We start from the raw sequence: 16,347 nt of genomic DNA, 5'->3' as shown, positions 1-16,347 counted from the left end.
ATTTGAGCTTTCTCTGTCTCGCTCGATAAACAGACACGACGTCTCGTCTCAGGACTTGCTTTACGCTTTGCTGGACCTCCAAATGAATACTTTCACCATTAAAAAAAAACTGTGTTCCAATAAGACACCAATAAAGCAGCTGAGGTGTCGAATCAGTGGTTACATCAGTGCGTGTTTAGTTTAGTGAACCATTTCTACACCATGATGTGTGTATTTACATGTCTGACGTTTCATTTACAGTAAGCGAGTCATTACTGGTGTGAAGCACTTAAACATTTTGATTGCAGAGTTGAACTCTGGGCAAAATGTTCTCCGTCTATTGCTGTTGGAGTTTCAAGATGTTTCGCTGGCACACACGCAGTGTATCCTGTGTGGAAACGTTTTGCCAAGATACAAAGCGTCCCATGTTTTACAATTCCGGAGATCACCAAAGCAAGCAAGCAACAATATCACATGACCACCGTGGGGTGTGCCTGACCTACTTTTAACCAGAACAAGTCGGCGAGGGCAAACATGGCGGACTCGGTTCTCCCGTCAGCGGAAAAGAAAAGGAAAGCCTGCCTAGTGAGTGCAACCGCAAGATAGAGCAGGGTTAAGCGTAGGTTAGGGCTGTGCGATATATCGAATATACTCGATATATCGCCGAAAATTCTGTGCGCGATACATAAAATTATTATACCTTAACTAGAGTATTTTATGGTCATCTTCCGACTTGCGTTCGTTTCGTGTTTGTTTAAAACATTTCCCGGTGGTTTTCTCCCTGTACCTCAGGCAGTAACGTGAGAGGCTGCCTAAGGGTAAAGAAAACAATAACGTCACGCGCTCGCCAACCAATCCCGGGCGACATCTCGGTGCTGAAAGGAACTTCCGGGAAGATTTTCTAGTTTCAGTCGTGTTGCCAGATTGGGCGGTTTTAAGTGCGTTTTGGCGGGTTTTGAACATATTTTGGGTTGGAAAACGTCAGCAGTATCTGGCAACACTGCGGCGGTAAGATTTCCTGGTTCCGGTTTACAGCGCTGACTCAGTTCGTGCAATCACTGGTGTTGCATAGGCTACCGTGTAAGCTCTGTCAATTTCAGCCACAAATTAAAAATGGAAGCGGACGAATTGGTTCCTAAAAGAACTAGTAAGGGGTCAGTCATCTGGCATTTTTTGGATATCGCGAGGAGGACGTGGAACAGCAAACGCCAGTTTGTAAAGTGTGCAAAAAAAAAAAAAAACCTGTCATCACGAAAGGCAGCAGCCGGAATTCTACACATCTGAGAGGCAGAGCCAGAAAACATTCAGTTCAAAAGTGTGCAAAGAGAAAAATTATGTTTTGCAGATCTCTCCCCTTCTCTCTCCCTCAATCTCTCTCTCTCTCTATTGTGAATGTTCCAGTGGTTCTCAGTAGTCAGGTTAATAGCTTGGAGATCTATTTTTTTAAATAATTTAATGAAAGAGCACTTTTCTTATTTAGGCTAAATGTCTCTCAGTGTTGAGCTTGCACTGATTTGGTTTGAGCTCTGAGCAGCTCTGTATTGTTTTGCCCCTTTGTTGCAATTTTCAAGATTGTTTTTGCAGTTTGTGCCACATCTTTGTTGAATAAAAATAGTCTTATTTCAATTCAATTGTGATTAATCACCAACATGAACATTTAAAATGTGTTGTTGAAAACCACCTGTAAAGTTAACCAAGAATGTTATTTAATCTGCAGGGATTGTAGTGAAAACAGTAAAGAGTAAAAGTTAGATTTCATGGGGTCCTTTAGAGGAGATTTAATTATATCGAGATATATATCGTATATCGTGAAATGGAGAAAATGTATCGAGATATTCATTTTTTCCCATATCGCACAGCCCTAGCCTAGGTCACAACCGGACGTATGATTTTTTGGCCGTGCGATTTTTGGCGTTTCCCCAAATCGCTGCGTTTTTTTTGTTCATGGAGAAAGACGCAGGTTGGCTGCAAGTTTGTCTTGCAACCTGAAAAAAAACGTAAGCGCCCGTGGTTTGTTTGACATGACAAAGAACCTCCGCGGCCGGTCTGCGGCTCGTCTACGGCTCGAAAATCAGCACGTCGCACGCACGCCCTCCGTGCGTTTCTTGCGTTTTTTTGCACGTAGACCGGCCGTAGGAGCACGTACGGCGGTTGTGACCGAGGCATTAGAGAGATAACGTGTCATTTTTCTGGACAGATATCTAAAATCACTCTAGCTAGCGCTTAACTATCTTAGCCTTAGAATGCATGGGTTAGACTCCACCGTAGCGAGAGTATGGAGTTATTATACACCTAAATCTTTTTATCTTCCAGAGAAAGAAACGATAAACACAAAAGCAGTAACTGAGAGGATATATTCTTTTGTTTCACGGGTTTATTCACGAATAATCAACCACAAATTACATCCCCGCGACTCAAAACTCTCTGAGGTCGATGCAGAGTCATGACGTTTCCCGCGTATCGGCATCTCGGTGTGACGCAGTTCCACAGTTATACTAATTAGTTTAAAGCTCCTCGCGTTCAATTGTTTCCGTAGGGCCATCCATCCAGTTCACCTCAAGAGGAAGAAAATGGTTCCAAAACAGAGAAAAGAGACCCTCAGCACATCAAAACGATCGCATCTCGTCCGCATGATACTGTTCTTGCGAGACAGGAAAATCCCCCCCCCGAAATTTCAGATGACTTTGCAGTCAGCGCCTTTAAATTGTGGGAACATCAGGCTTAATAAACTCAGAAATTTTTATGATTAGTGCAAGCAGAATAAGACTAAAATATGATTCTCAAAGGCATTTCTACGATACTCAGGTTCGCAAATAAACTGCTCACAAAACCGTGCTGAAAAAGTAAAATTAATGAAAGCGGTCTGAAAATGCATTGCTTCATGTCTTACAATAATCTGAAATGTAACATTTGTTAAAAATATAAAATTAAGGACATTAAACAAATTAAATATCGTACAATTTAAAAAAATATATAATAAATAATAACCATCAACTGAACTGCTTTCCATCAGCTTGCAGTTTATTATTATTAAAAAAAAAAGTGATTACGATATCAATATTTTCGACATGATTTATAACCGATATTTTATTCAATCCACAGTCACTGGATATGAGCAGTCATGCGCTCTGATAGGCTACTCTACTACTAGGCTATCAGCTCATATCCTGTGAGGAAAACACCACGGCAGAGCATGTTGCTGAACCAACCGAGGACGAAATAAAAACTCGACTCGAAAACAAAACCCAAAAAAAAAAAACCAACAAAATATGAAATAAAAAGTATTTGATGGTAAGAACTTTTTTTTCAGGAATTTATCTTCGCGTTTTTCACAAATTGCTCCTGTCATTTCGCCGGTTTGTTTACATTCTAATGGTGATGATACACGGGGCAACTTTTTGGGCAATGTTGCCGAGCAAAGTTGCTGGCAACGGGCAACTAGGTGAGACACAGGGCAACTTTTCAGGGCAACAACAGTTAGCAACAGCAGTTTACAGTTAACTAAAAAAAAAATTGATGTCTTAATTTTTGCTGTGACCATTTAATCAAGCTGTCTGTTGTTTTTTAGAGCTTTGGTGAGGTAAATTCCTCCATATAGAATATTAAAATAACTTACCGGCGTAAAAACAGATGAGGAGTCTCTCCATCTCTTCACTCCACTGACACTGAGCGGCCGCCATATTTGTTTGAAATTTCTGATCCGAACCTCACCGGAGGTCACATGACTCGATACTCGCGTTCTGATTGGCTTATCTCAAAAAGTTGCCAGAGATTATCAAAACCATTCAGAAAGAAGCAATGTTGCCCAATCTCAATAGAAAAGAGTCAAAACGCAATTGCCCAGCAACATTGCTCGGCAACATTGCCCAAAAAGTTGCCCCGTGTATCATCACCATAAGTGTAAATGATCGTGTCGGATGTTTTGTATGAAGTTTTAATTTATCAAAATTTGCTAAAAAAAAAAAATGCTCCATTTCTCAAAATCCAGTGAATGAGTGGAATAACATCCACAATCTCTTCGTACGGGTGGCACGGTGGTGTAGTGGTTAGTGCTGTCGCCTCACAGCAAGAAGGTCCGGGTTCGAGCCCCGTGGCCGGCGAGGGCCTTTCTGTGCGGAGTTTGCATGTTCTCCCCGTGTCCGCGTGGGTTTCCTCCGGGTGCTCCGGTTTCCCCCACAGTCCAAAGACATGCAGGTTAGGTTAACTGGTGACTCTAAATTGAGCGTAGGTGTGAATGTGAGTGTGAATGGTTGTCTGTGTCTATGTGTCAGCCCTGTGATGACCTGGCGACTTGTCCAGGGTGTACCCCGCCTTTCGCCCGTAGTCAGCTGGGATAGGCTCCAGCTTGCCTGCGACCCTGTAGAACAGGATAAAGTGGCTACAGATAATGAGAGAATGAGATGAACTTAAATATTGTATCGCCCAGCCCTAATTATGCTCTCCAAGACCCCTGATCTCAACTCCAGAGGATTCTTTAACACCGGGATCAGACAACATGAACTCAGACTGATTTAGACATGATTTTTTTTTTTTTTTGTAGTGTCCAGCTTGAATATGAACTTCAGGAATGATGAACCGGCCTCATAGCGCGACAGAATCAAACAGCAGCGATGATGCGTCCGAGACACCAAACAAGACTGTAATGAAACATCTAGCATGTCAGAGTTTTCGGTATTTTCTCTTCCAGTTTGATAACTCCAACATGTTCCTTGATGTTCTTTCTGTAGTCAATTTTTGCCCCCCCAAGGACGTTATTAATAATTGGTCAGGATGAGACTTTTAGTGCTGCTGGTCTCCTGACCAAAACACGGCAAGAATTTATTTCTCCATAATCCAACACGGTGCCCATCATGACCCTGGGTTAAGGACGTGCGATTTTGATGTGTGGAAACTAAACCAGGCTCAGCACGGTAGTGTGCACTGGTTTACCACAGAACACAGGTGAAGGATCATTAGCATGTAGCATTTTAAAGGTAACAAGTCACACACACACACACCTCAGCTTTATGTCGATGTGCATGAAACAACAAAACAAAGACTTACATGCTTAGGTCTGGAGTCCCTCCCCTCCCTATCTGAGTGCGCTCATGATCCCTCAGCAGCACTCAGCACAGGAGCTGCTCTCAACCACGACCTGGGAACCGTCAGCTGATCGGAGGTAGGACGAGTGGACGATCTCACACACACACACGCACGCACGGCCGAGATCTGGAGACCACGACTGCAAAGACGAGACAGAAACACAGTCGGTGTGATACATCCAGCACATGACAAATGAGATTATCTTCCTGAAATGCTCCTGGGCTTTGGAAAGGTGTCACCACATATGAATTATGACCGCTCGCTCACTCATTCACACACACACGCCAAGTGTTTCAACAACTTAACACATTTCACTGCTGATCATCATCACACAATACATCTGTGCTCTCGGATAGCGCAGATTTAAAAAAAAAAAAAAAAAAGCCACGCAAGACATCCTTTATCTTCTGGTCAGGGTGGGTTAAGAAATTAAGATTATGGTTTTATTTAAAAACCAAAAAAACCCTCTCTAAAGCAACTTTACATGAAGAGAAGACGTGTTCAAGTTGAATTATGAATTTAGAAGTTAGATTAGCATTTAGGGTCTCATCTGGGTATTTTTTCCCCTCCTTTCTTGCAGTTTCTTGGAAAAACAGGAGCACGCCGTTATCTCAGACAACTCGATCCAAAACGGCTAAACTGAAGGAAATAAATCTCGTGTAAGGAATTACATTTTTGGATAAACATGACCCTAACATGATGTTTGAGGATACAACCTGAATCAGATCCCACTGTACTTCCTGGACACTTAGGATGTATTAAAGGAACAGTCCACCGTATTTCCATAATGAAATATGTTCTTCTCTGAATTGAGACGAGCTGATCCGTACCTCTCCGAGCTTTGCGCGACCTCCCAGTCAGTCAGACGCAGTCAGACGCGCTGTCACTCCTGTTAGCAATGTAGCTAGGCTCAGCATGGCCAATGGTATTTTTTTGGGGCTGTAGTTAGATGCGACCAAACTCTTCCGCGTTTTTCCTGTTAACATAGGTTTATATGACCAGTGACATGAAACAAAGTTCAGGTACACAAATTGAAACGTGGCGATTTTCTATGCTATGGAAAGTCCGCACTATAATGACAGGCGTACTAACACCTTCTGCGCGCTTCGACAGCGCATTGATACCTTCACTCCTCTTCGGGCACGGCCAGGCGGGCGAATGCCCTGGTCCGTCCGCCCTGTCTAAAAAAAAAAAAAAAAAAATGGTACAACTCCGAGTGAAGGTATCAATGCGCTGCCGAAGCGCGCAGAAGGTGTTAGTACGCCTGTCATTATAGTTCGGACTTTCCATAGCATAGAAAATCGCCACGTTTCAATTTGTGTAACTGAACTTGTTTCATATCACTGGTCATATAAACCTATGTAAACAGGAAAAACGCGGAAGAGTTTGGTCGCATCTAACTACAGCCCAAAAAATACCATTGGCCATGCTGAGCCTAGCTACATTGCTAACAGGAGTGACAGCGCGTCTGACTGCGTCTGACTGACTGGGAGGTCGTGCAAAGCTCGGAGAGGTACGGATCAGCTCGTCTCAATTCAGATAAGAGCATATTTCATTATGGAAGTACGGTGGACTGTTCCTTTAAAGGGGAACTGAAGGCAAATTTATCATCATCAAAATTCTATTTCTCTCATTTTATTAAATACAGGAACTAATTTCTGACAGCTATTTTGTCGCTGCTGCAGCAAGTTATGAGTGTCTGAAATATGCTCTGTAATATACATCAGTCCATATGTTAAAGCGATGGCCGTAAACGAGATTCGTTGAGACCTGTGCGAGACATCGTAGGACGGAAGTAAAACGTACAGCGGAAATCAAAGTGAACGACATCTGCCAACGTTGTCAAAAGATGCACGCGTCCCTCTTTCGAACGGTGATGTAATCAAGCCGGAAGTTTTCCTTGCGTCCGAAATCGCTCCCTACTCACTATATAGTGGGGGAGGCCATTTTGTCATGCTGTCCGAAACCTTAGTGACAATTATGTGCTCAGAATAATATGTATTTATTCTAAAAACACATGCATGTATTTATTATTTTGAAAACCACCAGCCGCCTGATCTGTCACGTTTTAATTGTGCGACAGTAATGACGTAAATACTTGGCTAATACATGGCTAAAAACCGAAAAGGCTGGTAAGCGTAATATGCCAATACGGGTCACAATATAAGGTTAATAAAACCGAAAACGTAATTGAATAACACGCTAATTAAGAATAAAGCAAGTTTAAAAATGACTTCAGTTCCCCTTTAATGACTGTGGAAAAGAACCTCAGTACTGTGTAAAAGTCTTAGTGCAGTCAAAACATTACAAAAACATTTTAGATTTCCAAAACACCTTTTTTTTCCCCCCCAGCACAAAATTAAACTGTTACAGGAGAGGAAAAAAAAAAAAGTTTGTATCTGAGCAGCATATTCCATAAGAGAGCACTTTTTCAGATTAAAAAAGAAAACATAATGAAGGCTGCTGGGTTTTGGGGCAAAATGAAGCAAGTGTGACCGTCAAAGCGTCCAGAAGAACTGGGGCTGGTTCTGTAAGATGTTCAGTAAAACCTACAGCTCTTCATTTCCTTATCAAACTGCACTCGCTGGACCTGAGACTATTTTTTTTTTTTAAAGCAAAGGGTCGTCTCACACCAAATACTGACCGTTTCATTTATTATGGCTTACTGATTTATATATATATATATATATATATATATATATATATATATATATATATATATATATATATATTATATATATTTTTTTTTAAATGTTGAAACATTGTCATTTTTGGTCAACAGCATTTCTTTACATGTCCCCAAGACTTTTGCACAGGACTGCGTATGAAGAGGTAACAGTCAAGGCCAATTTATGCCGACAACGCAGTCCTCGCAGATGGCGTCTGCGTAGCCCCCCGCCTTCGCAGACACTCTGCGCGCACCTCCCAAAAATTGTGACCACTGCAGAAGCCTCGCAGACAAGAGGGCTCTGATTGGTCCACTCTACATCCGCTGTACACGCACTTCCGCTTCCCTACTTTCCCGGTTTGGTTTGTTTTCACGACCGCCATTTTTAAAAACACGAGCGAAGATGGAGCAGCACGAAGAGCGGTTGATTGAGGAAGTGAGGAAGTATGTACATCTATGGTGGTGTTTACATTAGACCGTATCCGTATCGTTTTCGTCGCGGATGCACTGTCCGTTCACATTAAAACGCTGGGAAACGACTCCACAGGCGGAACAACTTGAATCCGCCAGGGCCCACGTATTCAACCCAGTTCGTATCTGATCCGGTGCTGTGTAAACATTGAGATACGAGGAAACGCAGTGCTGAGCTCTAGCTGACGTCGTCATTGGACAACGTCACTGTGACATCCACCTTCCTGATTCGCTGGCGCTGTTCATGCCACGCTGGTCATGTGACGCGACTGCTGAAAAACGGCACGGACTTCACTTCCTGCTATTGTTTCCGCCTTGTATCACCTTTTTGTTTTTCATTAAAGAGTATAAAAGTATGAATATAATGCTTTGCTTTGTCATTCTTAATGTTGTTCATGGTAAGATGCAAATACTGCCCATTGTGTAGTTATGATTGTCTTTAGGCTTGCCATCCTTCCACTTGCAAGTGGTGAGTGACTTGCGCATGCCCGATATGCACTGGGATCACACACACAGCGGCTCAGTCCCGAATCACTGCTCGTGCGCTTCACTCGCGCGCTTTGTGAGCTGCGCAGGGCCGGAGTGCGCACCCTCCAGAGGGCACTCGCTGTTCAGGGCGGAGTGATTTGGAGCGCAGCCGCTGAGGAGGAAGCGCTGAGCCGCACTGACACATTTCAACTTACGTGCCATCTAATTAGTCATGTGATTAGCGTATCCGTGTATTGGTGTTGCTGTGTGCACGTGAATCGTGTATTGGCGTTGCTGTGTGCAAGCGAATCGTTTTAAAAACGTTAATCTGATGATCCGCTGATACGGTCTAAAGTAAACACCACCTATACGACTCCAGTTCTACTCATTATAAGTAACTGGAGGATAAACACTCCACTAACCACACCCACCAACTACTCCTAGCGATTTCGCGCCCCCTTGCGTTGTGGCGGTGAATAACATCGCGCACGCCTATTACTCCCCGCTCAACGATAAATTACAACTGTCTGCGAAAAGCTATCTGCAAAAGCCTTGTCGCAAGAGCATGCAGAGGCCCTCAGAGTGAACAGCAATTGCACTTCGGAGATGAACTGGAGAATTCAGAAAGGGGGAAGAGATACTGAAAACACAGCAAAAAAATAAAAAAGATCCTCCAGCAATCCTGCTGCTAATCGAGCCAACTGGAATTATGGGATAAAACGTACAAAGTCTCAGATTGCGTGTACGCCCGCCTGTTTTTATCCTCCACAGGCACCTGACTGTCACCTCCTGCAATCTGCATGCACTTTGCTCAGCCTAACGGTTATGTACATGGCTGCCTGTTATGAGTAGGAAAGACACGTGTGCGGACGCACGCTCGATACTGCATATTGATCACACACGCAGCTAAAACGTTTGCATTACGGTTCATCAGGATGTCGTGATGCTACGAGGGTGGATTCACAGCTTATAAAGCAAAGACACTGTATCGCATACCGTCACTGTTACTCTCTGTCCAAAACACACCATGATACTGACCACCAAGACATCTTGCTTTACAAATATTTTTACAGAACATTATATGGAGTCTAGCAGCACGTTGTATACTTGTGGCACTTTCACACTCACTAGTCCGTTTGCAGAGTTTAAACAAGAGTGGATTTCAACGCTTTGCAATGCGGGTTCTAAAAATAAATAATACCAAGTGCACATGGAAATCACAAAAATAAACTGAGTACAGAGATCACAGAAATGTGGCTAATATATATGAGATGACTCTTTTTAGGCATCTCCAAACTCTCCAGAACAATCCCATTTCTGCAGCGTTACAGCTCAGGCCAGAGTTTCCCAAAAACATCACAGCACAAAGATCATCGTTAAATGGTAGCGCAAGTAACACAATGAATGCTCTCTCTCTCTCATGCCGCTTTTCCACTACCAACGCGGCTGAGTCGGGCTGAGCCGTGCCGTGCTGAGTTGGGCTGAGTCTAGCTGAGTGGGGCTGTTGGAGTTGCATTTCGACTACAACCGCGCTGAACCGTGCTGGCTGGAAGTGGGTGGACGCATTGGGTGGAGTTAGCGAAAGTGGGTGGACGTCACGTGATGATGTTAGGCGGCGCAAACAGTGACATCAGTGATCTTTTAAGCGGTAGTCTCACGACCCGGATAGTAAACAATAAACATGGAGGACATGGAGTCGTTAGTGTTGCTGGTCTTGGTGCTGTGGCTTGTTGTCACCGACAACGCCAACAGATACTGGCAAGAGCGTATAGATGAGGCGAGGCGCATAAGGCTTCAGAAATTCTCGTAATTCTTCTTCTTCCGGGTTTACGGTGTTTACAGATCCCAGCGTGCTCGCAGGGCGTGTGAGGACACTCCTCCTCACCAATCAGTGCACAGGGGAGTGTCTCCTCACGCCCCTAGCCCCACTCGGCTCGGTTTGGCTCACTTCAGCCCCACTCCAAAACCGTGCGAGTTTTGGGTGCTAAGCAGGGCTGAAGCGAGCTGAGTCATGCTGCTCTAAGGCAGTCGAAACGCGAGCCGTGTCGGGCTGAAGCGAGCTGAAAAAGGGTAGTGGAAAAGGGCCATTAGTCAAGATGCACTTAGCGTTGGTTCAAAGTCGTATGGAATAATCTCAATCACTGATGAAGCTGGCAAATCTCGAAATTAATCTAAATTGGAATGATATGGTGATCTGGCCGCTGTGTAAACAGTTTTCAAAATGGCGGCGCTGACACTTCACGTTTGGAGTCTCGCGAAGATCGCGCAGATAAGCGACGCCTGCCGTGGACCAAACGAACTACATTCAATACGGCTAAAAAGGCCGATGTATAATATTGAATTGCAATTAGTTGCCAATACAGGTCATGATATAAGGTTACTAAAACCGAAAACAATTGAATAACACATTAATTAAGAAATAAAGCAAGTTTAAAAATGACTTCAGTTCCCCTTTAACGCCAGGTGTGAACAGGGACTCGGATGCTCTCAGCCCGGTTGTGAGATTGCTGTGTTCTGACGGACAGAAAGAAAAGAACCGCACCAAGCGGCAGAAGCCATCAAACAGACCGATCGCTGCATATGTGGAAGCACACCTGAAAAGAACCTGAATTTCCACAAAGACATGAATCAAAGGAGAAGTTCAGACTGCAGGTTAAAGTGGCCTAAGTTTACACCTTTATCAAACATGAAGGGGGGGGGGGGGGGGGGGGGGGGGGGGGGTGTCTCATTTTCAGTTTCAAGTTTAACCACTTCCTTCTGCGGTAACCAAATCCAGTCCAGCTGCTTCTGATGGATATGTAACCTATTTTGTCCATATCTCTCATAATCTCATCATGCTGTTCAAACTATTTAGGGTTGAATGATTAGTACTAACGATTACCAATGAACTCCTTACTCTGCTTAGCTTTAAAATTATTAAACTTTCATGCCACTAGTTACGGTTTCAAACCACTTTTAAATGCATCCTGATACCTCTACGATTAATATGGAAGCACTTTATAATCAAATATGACACACGCTGCCAATAAGCAAATAAGCTCTCATCGCTTGAGTCAAAGTTTGTGAAACAGTGCAAAGAAATGATCTCACTTAATCACATGAAACAAGAACTAATCAGCGTCATTTCTGTTGACACGGCGGAGAAAAGAAACAATGGCTAAATTAAAACAAGAGATAAGAACGTGACTGTTTTTCAGGACAAGCTTTATTTCTGCTCAGTTAAAAAATTTTAAATAATATGCATAACCGGCCTTGTTAGTCACTGCGTAAGGAGTAAAACACTTATGGCGTGCCATTACAGGGAAATAATCCATGACAGGATGGTGTGATGAGAAGTTACTGTTACTGCCTTGAAGCTAACTGTCCTCTCATGTGATTATAGTTACATAACCTTTGCAAAATGTTATTTCCCATTATTGCTTAAATGATAGCAACTGTAAACAAACAAACGTCATTCGCTCATCAGACTCTTCTCTCAAAAGTTAACAAGACCAAAACGCAGCTCATCGTAACGCTGAGAAACTGCAAAACGCAGTCTTGTAGTGGGCGACTTAAAAGAGAACTGAAGTCATTTTTAAACTTGCTTTATTTCTTAATTAACGTGTTATTCAATTACACTTTTGGTTTTAGTAACCTTATATTGTGACTCGTATTAGCAACTAACTGCAATTAAATATTATACTTATCAACCTTTTCGGTTTTTAGCCGTGTTGAATTTAGTTCATTTGGTCCATGGCAGACGTCACTTATCCGCGCGATCTTCACGAGACTTGTGCGAGACTTCGAAACGTGAAGTGTCAGCCAGGTGTCAGTGCCGCCATTTTGAAAACTGTTTTCCAAACGAAATATTGCACAAAAACTAGTTTAAATGACGATTACTGCCTACTTTTTGCAAACTTTCCTGATTGCTATTAAAACAAACGGCTTGATTACATCAGCATTCGAAAGAGGGCGCGCGCGTCTTTTGACAACGTTGGTCACTTTGATTTCCGCTGTACGTTTTACTTCCGTCCTACGATGTCTCAACGAACCTCGTTTACGGCCATTGCTTCGACACATGGACTGATATATTACATGGCGTATTTCACTCATAACTTGCTATAGCAGAAAGAAAAAAAAAAAGCACAACTTTATTCATCACACAATTGTGAAATTACTCTCTGCATTTAACCCATCTGAAGCAGTGAACGCACACATGCACACCCAGAGCAGTGGGCAGCCATGCTAACAGCGCCCGGGGAGCAGTTGGGAGGTAGGTGCCTCGCTCAAGACCGTCCCATATTAACCTAACTGCATGTCTTTGGACTGTGGGGGAAACCGGAACACCCGGAGGAAACATGCAAACTCCACACAGAAAGGCCCTCGCTGGCCACTGGGCTCGAACCCAGAACCTTCTTGCTGTGAGGTGACCGTGCTAACCACTTACACCACCGTGTCGCCCAAAATAGTGACAAAACAGCGATCAAAAATACATTCCTATATTTAATAAAGTGGGATATGGAATTTTGATTATTTAAAAAAAAAAAATTGCCTTCAGTTCTCCTTTAATGACTGTTAGGGCCTCTGCATGCTCTTGCGACAAGGCTTTCGCAGACAGTTGTAATTTATCGTTGAGCGGTGAGTAATAGGCGTGCGCGATGTTATTCACCGCCACAACGCAAGGGGGCGCGAAGTCGCGAAATCGCTAGGAGTAGTTGGTGGGTGTGGTTAGTGGAGTGTTTATCCTCCGGTTACTTATAATGACTAGAACTGGAGTCGTATAGATGTACATACTTCCTCGATCAACCGCTCTTCGTGCTGCTCCATCTTCGCTCGTGTTTTTAAAAATGGCGGTCATGAAAACAAAACAAACCAGGAAAGCAGGGAAGCGGAAGTGCGTGTACAGCGGATGTAGAGTGGACCAATCAGAGCCCTCTTGTCTGCGAGGCTTCTGCGGTGGTCACAATTTTTAGGAGGTGCGCGCAGAGCATCTGTGAAGGGGGGTGGGGGCTATGCAGACGCCATCTGCGAGGACTGCGTTGTCAGCATAAATTGGCCTTAACACAGCACTGACACTGGAGACTCCTTCCATGAAGGCTCAACATTGCACCATAGACATATATAGATGTAAAGAGGTTTATACACCTTCACGCACACACAGACGAAAAAGGTTTTGCAACAAAACCCTTAAGCTGAAATAAATCAGGATTAACACGAGAAAGAAAAGAGGAAAAACAAACACACACACACACACACACAAGGAAGGATACTAAGTGAAGCTGCAGGCTTTCAATTTCGAGTTTGTTGTTTTTAGACTGCAAAAACAATAACAAAAACACCTTAAAGAAGGGATGCTCTGTCTGCAGGAAAACATGCAACGTTCAAAAGTGACGTCTGTAAATTAAAATGGCCAAGATGCCAAGAGTCTCTCTGGGTTTTGTGGACAAAACAAAAACGTTTTTTTTTTTATATCTGTGCAAAATGTGGTAAAAAAAAAAAGAAGTTTTACGAAACGCTAGAGAGAGAAAAACAGACTCCTAACAAATATAAATCTATTCATTCTGGGAAAAAAACCCTAACTGATGCACTCCTGATTATATGGCTAAGAGCAAAAACCAAATAAAGCCCTCTCAGATAAACTGCTATTTAGCCACCATGCTAGCATGGAACAAGCGGCCCAAGTTTGAAAATAAAACAAAACTGTTTTCCAAAAAAAGCGCTTTTAAAGAGAACATATGTTTGGAGCAAAAACAAACTTAACCGTGAGACACTTTCTTACAATTATATTTCGGCTTATTTAACTGGAAACGTTATTCTGTCTCTCACTCTCCAGTCCTCCGGGTAGCGCACAAAATGGCGACCACTGCGTTCCAGCCTCGGAGTCCTTATTCTCAAGCGCCCAGGTAGCACTTTGTGGTCAATGGCATACATACACACATATATATAAAGCTTTATCTTCAATATTTAATCCAGCGCCAACACAAAACGCAGTCAAAACATCACAATAACACAGCAACACAAAAAAGCGGCAACAATCTCTGCTCTGTACTTATTTTTTCGCCGAGCTAACAAACGTTAGCTTAACCCGGCTAACGTTTTTTGACACGGCAGGGGTGGCCGAATTACAAACGGACACCTAGGGCACTACGAAGGACATAGAGGCGATGTATACCTTAAAGAGTACGTAGTGCACTCAGATAGGGAGGGTGTCTTTATTCGGGATTCATCCTGACTGCATACTACTGTACTACGAAGAACGAACGCTGTGGCGTAATGAACTGTGTTGACATACTACATGTAGTTTATTACGAGGTAGTTTGGAATTGAAGTGTATCAAAATATTTTAAAAAATACTATTCTTTAGGAAAAAAAAATTATAGTGTAGATAAACACAAACATAAGCCTACGTAATTATTGTAGAAATATATTGCGTAGTGTCACTCAAATTCTCGAAAAGATACCCGCGCGCTTTCTTACGTAACGCAAGGAAAGGCAACGCGTCGAGCGCCGAGTCTGGACCGGGTTACGCAACGTAAACTGCGTAGCTTGCTTTCACGCATGTCGCGCAACCTACCTATGAGAAAATGGCCTAGGGTTGTACGGCAGCTAGCTTAGCCACGCTAGCTAATAAACAACCGAAAGCGGTGCACTGACGCTATGCTGATGCACAGCGAGAACAAGAAACGCAGCTCTCCTCTGCCGTTAGTTCACGCTCGTTAGTGTTTCACGGTAAGACTGCGCAGAGCCTCCCTCCGGGCTCCTCGCGCTCCCTCTTCGCCGCTGCTCACGCGAGAGTCGACGACGACTCCGATCCGGACCGAGACGCTCGAGAAAAGTGCGATTAAAAAAACCACGAGACCGCTATCCGTCCACGACCGTCCGCTCTTATGTTTTGCGCCCAAACGCGCCGGTAACCGATAAGCATTGGTTTTAATTGTCTGTGGTGTTGTTTTATTTTTTTTAGTTACCTTATTTATCGGGTTGTCAAGGTGCGCGCGCTCTTTTCTTTTCCCACAATCCAGAACAAACAGCTCGAGACGTCGGTGACGTCATACGCATGCCGAGCGTAAGGGTCGACGCTGACAGCTGAGAAATAAATATATAAATAAATACATCTTTAAAAATAGCAAAATATTTATTTATTTCACCTTGATTTATGTTTGGATTTACATCAGCATGTTTTAGACCATGCATGTCGTTTTTCAGTTCATAAAAAAAATTAATAAAAGAAAAATTGAGAAGCCTGTGCAAATAAAAGTAATAAAATGTATAATAATAATAATAATAATAATAATAATAATAATAAATACATAGTTAATGGAACATAAACCTAATTTAATATTCTGAAAATCTTATTTTTTTAAAAATATAATGGCCAATAAAAATAATTAAAAGAATAAAAAATTAAAAACACCTTATTTGATGACATAAGCTGATTTATATATTTGAATGTTTCTTTGATAGGGTAAATATTCATCATATACATAGACATGTTACACACAGTCATATCGACGCAGCAAAGTACGTAAAGGGTGGGTGTCGACGCGGCTCCACGCGTAAGGGGTGGGTGTCGACGCGGCTCCACGCGTAAGGGGTGGGTGTCGACGCAGCCAAGCGCGTAAGGGGTGGGTGTCGACGCAGCCAAGCGCGTAAGGGGTGGGTGTCGACGCAGCCAAGCGCGTAAGGGGTTGGTGTCGACA

The 16,347-nt window shown here is 43.1% G+C and overlaps 1 protein-coding gene across 2 annotated transcripts in view; it reads right to left on the bottom strand.

Moving 5' to 3' along the window:
- Positions 1-15,695, bottom strand: part of brd4 (bromodomain containing 4) — a 168,787-nt gene extending 153,092 nt beyond the window's left edge. Inside the window, exons 1-2 of one of the 2 annotated variants that reach the window (XM_060942564.1) lie at positions 15,616-15,695; positions 5,023-5,200 (exon numbers count right to left, since the gene is read on the bottom strand). The gene's annotated coding sequence lies outside the window, so the exon portion shown is untranslated. Of the gene's footprint in view, positions 1-5,022; positions 5,201-14,426; positions 14,760-15,615 lie in introns of those variants that run through there. The other variant, XM_060942563.1, reaches the window with a different exon arrangement.
- Positions 15,696-16,347: the final 652 nt, after the last annotated feature.

This window comes from Neoarius graeffei, chromosome 16, assembly GCF_027579695.1.
Source record: "Neoarius graeffei isolate fNeoGra1 chromosome 16, fNeoGra1.pri, whole genome shotgun sequence".
NCBI classification, from domain to species: Eukaryota; Metazoa; Chordata; class Actinopteri; order Siluriformes; family Ariidae; genus Neoarius; species Neoarius graeffei.
This window is presented reverse-complemented; position numbering and strand designations above follow the sequence as displayed.